The sequence below is a fragment of the Rattus norvegicus genome, chromosome 19 (genome assembly GCF_036323735.1).
Source record: "Rattus norvegicus strain BN/NHsdMcwi chromosome 19, GRCr8, whole genome shotgun sequence".
NCBI lineage: Eukaryota > Metazoa > Chordata > Mammalia > Rodentia > Muridae > Rattus > Rattus norvegicus.
In genome coordinates this window covers 32,432,809-32,441,355 of record NC_086037.1, presented here as the reverse complement: position 1 = coordinate 32,441,355, position 8,547 = coordinate 32,432,809, and the positions used below count along the sequence as shown (strand labels likewise).

At 46.3% G+C, this 8,547-nt stretch overlaps 1 pseudogene; it reads right to left on the bottom strand.

Moving 5' to 3' along the window:
• Nucleotides 1-5,336: 5,336 nt before the first annotated feature.
• On the bottom strand, nucleotides 5,337-6,880 carry Mif-ps3 (macrophage migration inhibitory factor, pseudogene 3; annotated as a pseudogene).
• Nucleotides 6,881-8,547: the final 1,667 nt, after the last annotated feature.

Here is an 8,547-nt window from a genome sequence, read left to right as displayed (position 1 = left end):
GGCACCCAGCCCACATCAAGTAGCTGGCGCTGCACTGGGGCCCCACCCAGGAAGTGCTGCAAAGGTCTTGAAGCAGCTTTGCACCACAGAGATGGTGGACTGCAGAAACCAAATCAGAAGCTGAAGTGGCTGGCCAGGAAGGAACACAGACCGCAGCAAACTACAGACAGGCCACACGCCATAAAGGTATGGGAATCGGAAATCCAGAGGTTTCCAACCCATACCACCACCGCCCTGCAGGCACACGCTCACACCACACCAACTAGAGGTGTAAGCGACTCATTAAACACAGCTCCAGAGAGGGACTACGGGTGCCTAAGGTTAAGAAATCTACAGGACTTCCCACCACCACCCAATACACATCTCCTGTGTAGCAGTGAATGGATGGGGCCCCAGGAAGACTGTGACAGAACATACCACGTGGTATAGCATCCTGCTGGGAGCAGCAGATAGCAGCAAAAAGATGGGAAGGAAGGCTAAGTCTGAGAGACCCTCAACACCCTTACCGCCATAGCAGGGAGGAACCATGTGGACCAGAGGAGGAGTGAGGGTGGAGCATGGGCTAATCCTGACTACAGAACTAAGTCTTCAGAGGGCGAGCATCTCACCCCAACCAAGAAGCAGCATCTCTGAACATCACATTCATTGGGGGTGGGGAGCCTTATTTGTGCTTGCATTATTTTGATCTTCAATTTTCTGTTTTACGTGTTTATTTCTGAAATTTCAATGACCAGTTGTCTTGCAACTCACATTTCATTAAAAATAGTTTTTCTGCCCTTCTTTCTCTAAAACTAAACACAGCATTTTCCCTGGTGGCTCGATTATCTCTAACCTAGATACTTTCCTTCTCAGTCTGACTAACCCCCTTTCGTCAGGGGAGGACAGTAGTGGCATAAGAAGCGAATATAATGTCACTGTGAGACTGATCTGTGCACGAAGTATAAAACCAGTAGAAGAACTCTCAGGCTTAACATGGTGGTACCTGCCTATAACCCCAGCACTTGGGAAGCTGACACAGAAGGACCTCTTCCTCCTGCCTCTCCCCATCCCCATCTGCCTCACCCTCCCTCCATCTCCTCCTCTCCCTGCTCCCCCTCCTCTATCCCTTCCTTTCTTCCTCTCTCTCTCTCTCTCTCTCTCTCTCTCTCTCTCTCTCTCCTTTCCTCTCCCTCTCTCTCTTGCTCTCTCATCCCTCCTCCAGCTTCTTACGCTCTTACGCTGTAGCTCAGGCTAGCCTCCTCCTCTCCCTGCTCTCCCTCCTCTATCCCTTCCTTTCTTCCTCTCTCTCTCTCTCTCTCTCTCTCTCTCTCTCTCTCTCCTCTCCTCTCCTCTCCTCTCTCTCTTGCTCTCTCATCCCTCCTCCAGGTTCTTACGCTCTTACGCTGTAGCTCAGGCTAGCCTCACCATACACAAAAGTTCCTCAAAATGGATCAAGAATTTAAACAGAAGACTTAGGGCTACAACATGCTTAGAAGGAAACACGGGATAAAGCTTCTTAACAGTGGCTTTGAAATGAACCCAAACTAGAGGGAACATAAGAAAAAGTAAGTTGGGTTTCATTGAAATTAAAAGCTTTGTGTATCAAAGGGGATTATCGACCTCATGCAAAGACAGCTCAGAGTGTCTAGAAATATTTGAGGATTATGTATCTGACAGGAGATTCATATCCAAAATATGTAAAGAACTCCCAGCATTAAAAAAAATGCAACAGCTCAATTTAAAAGCTGTGTAGCGGGGTTGGGGATTTAGCTCAGTGGTAGAGCACTTGCCTAGCAAGCGCAAGGCCCTGGGTTCGGTCCTCAGCTCCGAGAAAAAAAAAAAAGACAAAATAACAAAAGCTGTGTAGCTAGGTATGGTATCCCATCTGTGTAAGGCCAGTACTTGGGAGGCAGAGGCGAGAGGGTTGAATTTAAGGTCGTCCTGGCTACATAGCAAGGCTACAGGCAAAGGAGTTGAGTGGAATTGATGAACATGGCCACTCCCAACCAGCATTTGCATCTGGAGATCTGAACTCTGGTCCCCATGCCTACAGGCAAGCATTTCACCCACTGAGCCATTTCCCAAGCCCTGGATGTATTATGCTTTGGGTAGTTTAAATCTGGATAGCTGATGTGGTTATCGCATTATTTTTATGCCTTTACTGATCCGGGGCAGGCACTAAATTAATTGCTATCTAAGAAAGAATAAAAGCCAATTTCGCCTTCATCAGAGACTCCCAGGGTGAAGGCAAAGAACGCCAGGGCAAACTGGGGAAGCTGCTTCTATACAGTCTGAAGCATCAGGGCCCCCCAAAGTTTCCTGTGTCAACCTTCAAGTATCAGAAAGACAAGGCAGGACACTTCATACTCATCAAAGGAAGAAATCCACCAAGATGAACTCTCAATCCTGAATATCTATGCTCCAAATGCAAGGGCACCCATATTCATAAAAGAAGCCTTAAAAATGCTCAAAGCACACATTGCACCTCACACAATAAGAGTGGGAGACTTCAACACCCCACTCTCAGCAATGGACAGATCATGGAAACAGAAACTAAACAGAGACACAGAGAAACTAACAGAAGTTATGAACCAAATGGATTTAACAGACATCTATAGGACATTTCATCCTAAAACAAAAGAATATACCTTCTTCTCATTACTTCATGGTACCTTCTCCAAAACTGACCACATAGTCAGTCACGAAACAGACCTCAACAGATACAAGAAGATAGAAATAATCCCATGCGTCCTATCAGATCACCACGGACTAAGGCTGGTCTTCAATAACAGCAAAAATGACAGAAAGCCCACATACCTGACACTATGGACAAAAGTCACTCTGTAAGGGACAACTGGTCTCCACAAAGCTCTGTTTTACTTTGTTTACATTATCAATGGCAAGTTTTTAAATTTGTATTTCTAATTTACTTTTAAGATTTTTTTTATAAATAAATAAAAGTCCTTGTCTAACCATTGTGAGGCATCTGTCTGTCTCCTCCATCAGTCACTCTCTTGGTGAGGGATGGAAGGCCAGTAGACAGAGTCTGACCTAATGTTCGAAACGCTGGAGACTGAAATGTTTCCTGACTCCTGAAAAGGAGTGGACAGTAGGCATGAGGAGAAGGTTGGTAGGACCAAAGCAGATCCTTCACTCTCACTGGCCCCAAGCCTGGTAAGCTGTGACCACTCCTCCAATCCAGGTAAGTGTGAGCAGTTCCCCAGCTCCCCCTAAGAAAGGAAAATGTGAGGGTGTGGGGCAGCCAGGCTGACCTGAGCTGTAGGGAAGGAAGCCATGGATCTTCTTCCACTCATGGAGGCCTTTAGTTTCCCTGGGGGACTTGCTGGGAACATGAGATTGAAGTCAGGGGTGTCCAAAATAGAGGCAGAGCCAATATGTGGGATCAGGGTCCGGACACCCCACTCTGAGCACTGTACCTTAGGGGGGCCTGATAACAAGGTCTCACTGTGGCTTCCTTTTGCAATATGTAAATTCATTTCAGTTTTTTTATATGAGCAAATTCTATAAAATTAAGGAGTAAATATAATATTTAATGTTTGTACTGGTTTATACTTAAGCAGGCAATATTATAACAACCACTTCGGGGTTTTTTGGGTTTTTTTTTTTTTTTTTTGTCTTTTTTTCAGATGACTGGAATGGGATATATAAAGATTTTGTAATTGCAGAAAAATTAGTGGGCAGTTAGAAATTCGTGTACAGTATCTATAATTGTGTCATTAGATTTTAAACTCCTTTAAATTTGAGAAGCCCGGGTTTAACGGGCAAGGAAACATGTGAGAGGCGATGGAAACGGATTGTAAATGTCAGCGTCATGTTTGATCATACCAAGGTGACCTTAAAATGCCATCGTATGCACTTTAATTTAACAAGACTGATTTCCTAAAATATCAAATATTTGATATAACCGAGAATTTATATTGAACTACTGGAACAAATAGCTAGAAGATATTTCAGTTGTCCCGCTCGGAAAAAAAAAAAAAAAAAAAAAAAAAAAGCTGTAGGCAAACTCTTCAACATGGCCAGAGGAAGGAGGGAGAGGTGGGGAGGGTGGCCTCCCTGTAAAGCTTCCTCTTCCCTCTTCACTGAAAACTGGGAAAGCCAGCTTCACCCAAATTGTGAAGACTGTGTTCCTTTATCAGATTTAATTTCAGGGCCCCTGTCCCCTCCAAATGCTACCAATCCAGCAGCGACCCATCTGCAAGACGTTCCCTAACTCAGACACCACAGCTCTTCCTTTCAAAACTGCAATTTCCCTGGGAAGTACCAACACATTAAGTCCCTAAAACCTTAAAGGGAGAGTATTGACTGAGTTCCTTTCTTCTCTGAAAGGATAGACTGGACACATAAAAATGGAAAGAAGGAACTAAAAATATAATTTTAAAGCACACACACATACACACCAGCTTGGAGCTTACACCTAACAAGTACTTATTCTAATGCCTAAAACTCTTCAGTGACAGCTAATTGGTCCATCTTATAGTGAGGAAACTGAAGCAGAGAATTAAAGTAACCCCCTCAGTTACACAGACACTAGAGGAGGAGTAAGGATTTGAACTAATACCTGAACACAACCCAGGTTCAAGTCCTTCCACCCCCACGCCTCACACCAGCTATTGCTCACGGGGAGACAAACAGAATCCAATTGGCCACTAACTCAAAAGATAGATCTCTCCTGTGCTGGGACTGTTTTTTTTTTTTTTTTTTTTTTTTTGCAATACTTTTTCAATTCTTATAAGGAGTCGTAGACCTCTTCGGGCTACTTTACTGCTTATTAGGGGCATTAGGGTCCTTGGGGCAAGTCCAATCTTCATCATCAGGATAGCCAGCAGTTTGACAAATAAGCAATCCAACAATAGCAAATAGCAACAGCAAACGAAGCAGCAGGATCCAGAAGGGACCAGCAGAGACCAGCAGCACTGGCAGCAGGGGCAGTAGCTGGGGCAGAAGCTGGGGCAAAGGCTGGGGCAGCAGCTGAGGCAGTGGCAGAGGCAGTAGCAGAGGCAGGAGGGCCGGCAGGGGAAGCAGCTGCCAGCCCCAGACCCGCTTGGCAGTCTCCCATTTATACCGTCACCAGCGTTGCCAGAATTAAATCTGCAGCTGGCAAAGATCACGCCCCTTCAAGTGCACGAGGCATATCACAATCACCTGTTATGAAGCAGCCTCTTATCCCATACCTGGGATTAAAACAAAAACATATTCATATACTATAACTGTGTTTTTAAAGAAACCAAAATTCTCGGTATAGTCCTATGTCGCAACGTTATGAGTGGATAAACACAGAACACTGCCTGCAGCAAGCCTCAAAGAACAGCGGTGCAGGTAAGTGAGGCCAGGACTCAAGAGAAGGTGGAACTGTTCCAGCCCACCTTGGCTGCGTTCATGTCGTAATACTTGATGTAAACCGGGCCGGACTGATGTGCAGGAGATCAGACAGCAGCTTGCTATAGTTGCGGTTCTGGGTGCCGCCGATCTTGCCGATGCTATGCAGGCTAGAGAGGGCCCAGGGGTCGTTCGTGCCGCTGAAAGTCATGAGCTGGTCCAGGACCACATGCATTGTGGTGTACTATGCTGGCTCGCCCGTGGCCTGCACCAGCTGCTGGGTGAGCTCGGAGAGAAACACTCCGGCATGGAGGCACAGGGAATATTGGTGTTCACGATGAACATAGGCACGGTAGCGGAGAGACTGCAATCGAGGATTGGAGAACGGTGCAAAGCATGGTGTCCTGTGTCACCGTTTTACTCAGAAGGAATCCCAGTTGCACAGCTGATCCTGATCAATGGAAATCTTGTTTGAATGAGGTTCTCCCACCAAGTGGAAACAATTCAGCAACTGTTCCCTGATACTCAAACTGCTTAGTTACTCAAACACACATCTGAAGGTTAGTGACATCAGCAACAGATGCCATTTGGTAGCTGTCCTTGGAACCACAGTGACTACCCACAGTCCACTCCATCCCAACCCCCCAACAACACACTGTACCTCAACAACCATCTCTTTGGTTGTTTGCTGGCTAGACACTGGCCCTTGAAGTTCAGCATTCTGTACTTCAGGTCACTGTGCCTCTCTCAGATCAAGAGCACTTCATGTGCCCATGTAGCATCATAGCTGATCAAGGACAGACCAAGAGGCATGCGAGTGTGACACTACCAGCTGAGACCCCATTTTCCCTGCCTGTTGTGTAAAAGCAGCCCTGCCGACCGGCAAATGCGGAGGTCAAGGGTTCCTGCCAAATGACTCCTCCATGTGTCTTCTACTGAATCCCAAGAGCCTGGAGTGTTCCGGCTGCAGCTGTGGCCATTGGCGATGGCTCAATAATGACATGTGGTTTTCTCCGACCACTGATAGGGATTCCCTGATTGTATAGTCATAGGGCTTCCTGGACTGGCTGTGGAACCCTGTCCTGTTCTGTGCACCACTCAGAGCTGACAGCGTTGTGTGACACAACCTGTTATATAGACAGCAGGTAAGGCAGGATTCGAACTATGGCAGGAACTGGAGCGTGAAGAACAAGCTTCCTCCAGAGCCCCCGAGGAGACAGTCTGCCTGGGGTTTGCCTTCACGACAGGATGGAATAATGTGAAAGGCATGGGAGTGCATATTGTGTGGGTCAGAAAGACGGCTCTGTGGTTTGGAGCTGGCCTTGCTTTAACACAGTTGGTTCTCAACGTCCCCAATGCTGCAAACCTTTAACACAGTTCCTCACGTTGTGGTGACCCTCCCCCCAACTATAAAATAACTTTTTTGCTACTTCATAACTGTAATTCTGCTACTGTTATGAATTACCATGTAAATATCTGTGTTTTTCCAGTAGTCTTAGGAGATCCCTGTGAAGCGTCACTCAACCCCCAAAGGGATTGCAACTCACAGGTTGAGAACCATTGCTCTAACAGTGCCTGTGCATCATGGGTACTGCACGCATGTAGTGTGCATACACACAAAGAGGCAAAGCACTCAGACACATAAAATGAAAAATAAACCTTTTCAAGGATAAGGAGCCCAAGTATGAAGCAACAAGAATTTCAGTAATATATCTGGGGGACAAGGAAAATAACCTGGTGTCAGGGGAACTGAGAAGGCGGCATGGGAGATAGAGTTATAAATGATTGTGAGCCACCCTGTGGGTGCTGGGCACCAAACCCTGGTCTTCTGCTGGAGCAGTAAGCATTCCTCTGCTAAGCCATCTCTTCAGCCCCAGAAAGTATTGTTTATTACTGAGCTAACAGTGCCTCAGCCATCTTCCGGTCCTCCACTCATGATTTCTTGGAATACAAGCTGGGTACTTGTGTTGGCTGTACTTCTAGTCTGTCCTTATTGATTCTACTCCAACCCTGTCATTCCTATAATTACAGGTTCCTGGCTACATTCTTACCATCCCTCATTCCCTGCAAACACTGGAAATGTGGCATCAGGGAATGCGTTCCCTTCCTTCCACCTTATCACAGTTCATCAGTCACAAAGAGTTTCAACTACTTGACTACCCGCTTGTGTTACTCTATTTGCTCTCCCCCGGCCACCAGGAGTGAAGTCCTTATTGCTAGCCCGATGGTGAGTGATTCCGCCTACAGGCCCTGTCTTTGCTTTCCAGGGCCACTCCCATTTCAGCTGTCTCAGTCAGGTTCTGAGGAAGGACATGTTTAAACCGTTTGCTTCTTTCTTCCTTCCTGAACCTGCCATGAATGGATAGGTTTGCTCTGCCACAGACTTCCATCGGGACACATTCATTACCGTACCGTGATCCCAAAAGCAAAGGGGTTGATCAAACACGGACTGGAACTCCAAAACTAGAGCCAAAAGCAAGCTGTCCTCTGCTTTAAGTTGATTGGCTTAGGTACTTTGTTACTACAGTGTCAGAAAGCTAACGCACAAGTGCAGAGTCACACACAGACCTGGAATACAAGGAGGGAGTAACTGTAAGTAATGATCTTTGGAAGCAATAGGAGGAGGAGGGTTGTTGAGGTCCTGAGGAGGGTTGAGATGATCCAAGGAGATATGACACAAGAAGACAGAACCTCTAAAGAGACCCACAGAGGGTAAAGGAGTAGGCCAAGCAAAGGAGAAGAAATGCCCAAGACTGGTGTCGGCGACTTCCATGACTAGCCAGAAAGGAAAAACAAGACAAGTAATTACAAATAAGTAAAGGAAGCCAAGATCAGCAACACTTAAGCAGCCTGAAAGGTCCCTTTGCTTTGGTTATAAGCTCCTGGCCAGCTACTGCTCCTCACTTAGGATTTGACGTCCAGACTCTTGAAACTGACCTTTGTCCTCATTCCCTGTGACGACATGCTTTGTTTCCTGCGGCAATAGATTAGCCCAAACCTGGTAGTTTAAAATGCCAGAAATTTAGCCTCGCACCATTCTAGAAGGGGCAGACATCTGAAATCACTAATACTCTGCTGAAATCAGAGAACAGCGCTCTCCCCAGAGGCTCTGGGGAGAATCTGTTTCCTGGTCCTTCCAACATCTTCCTGTCTCATCTCCAAACCTCTCTTTGCTCCATTTTCACACTGACTTCTCTACCATATATCAAATCCCTCTTTAGCCTGTGT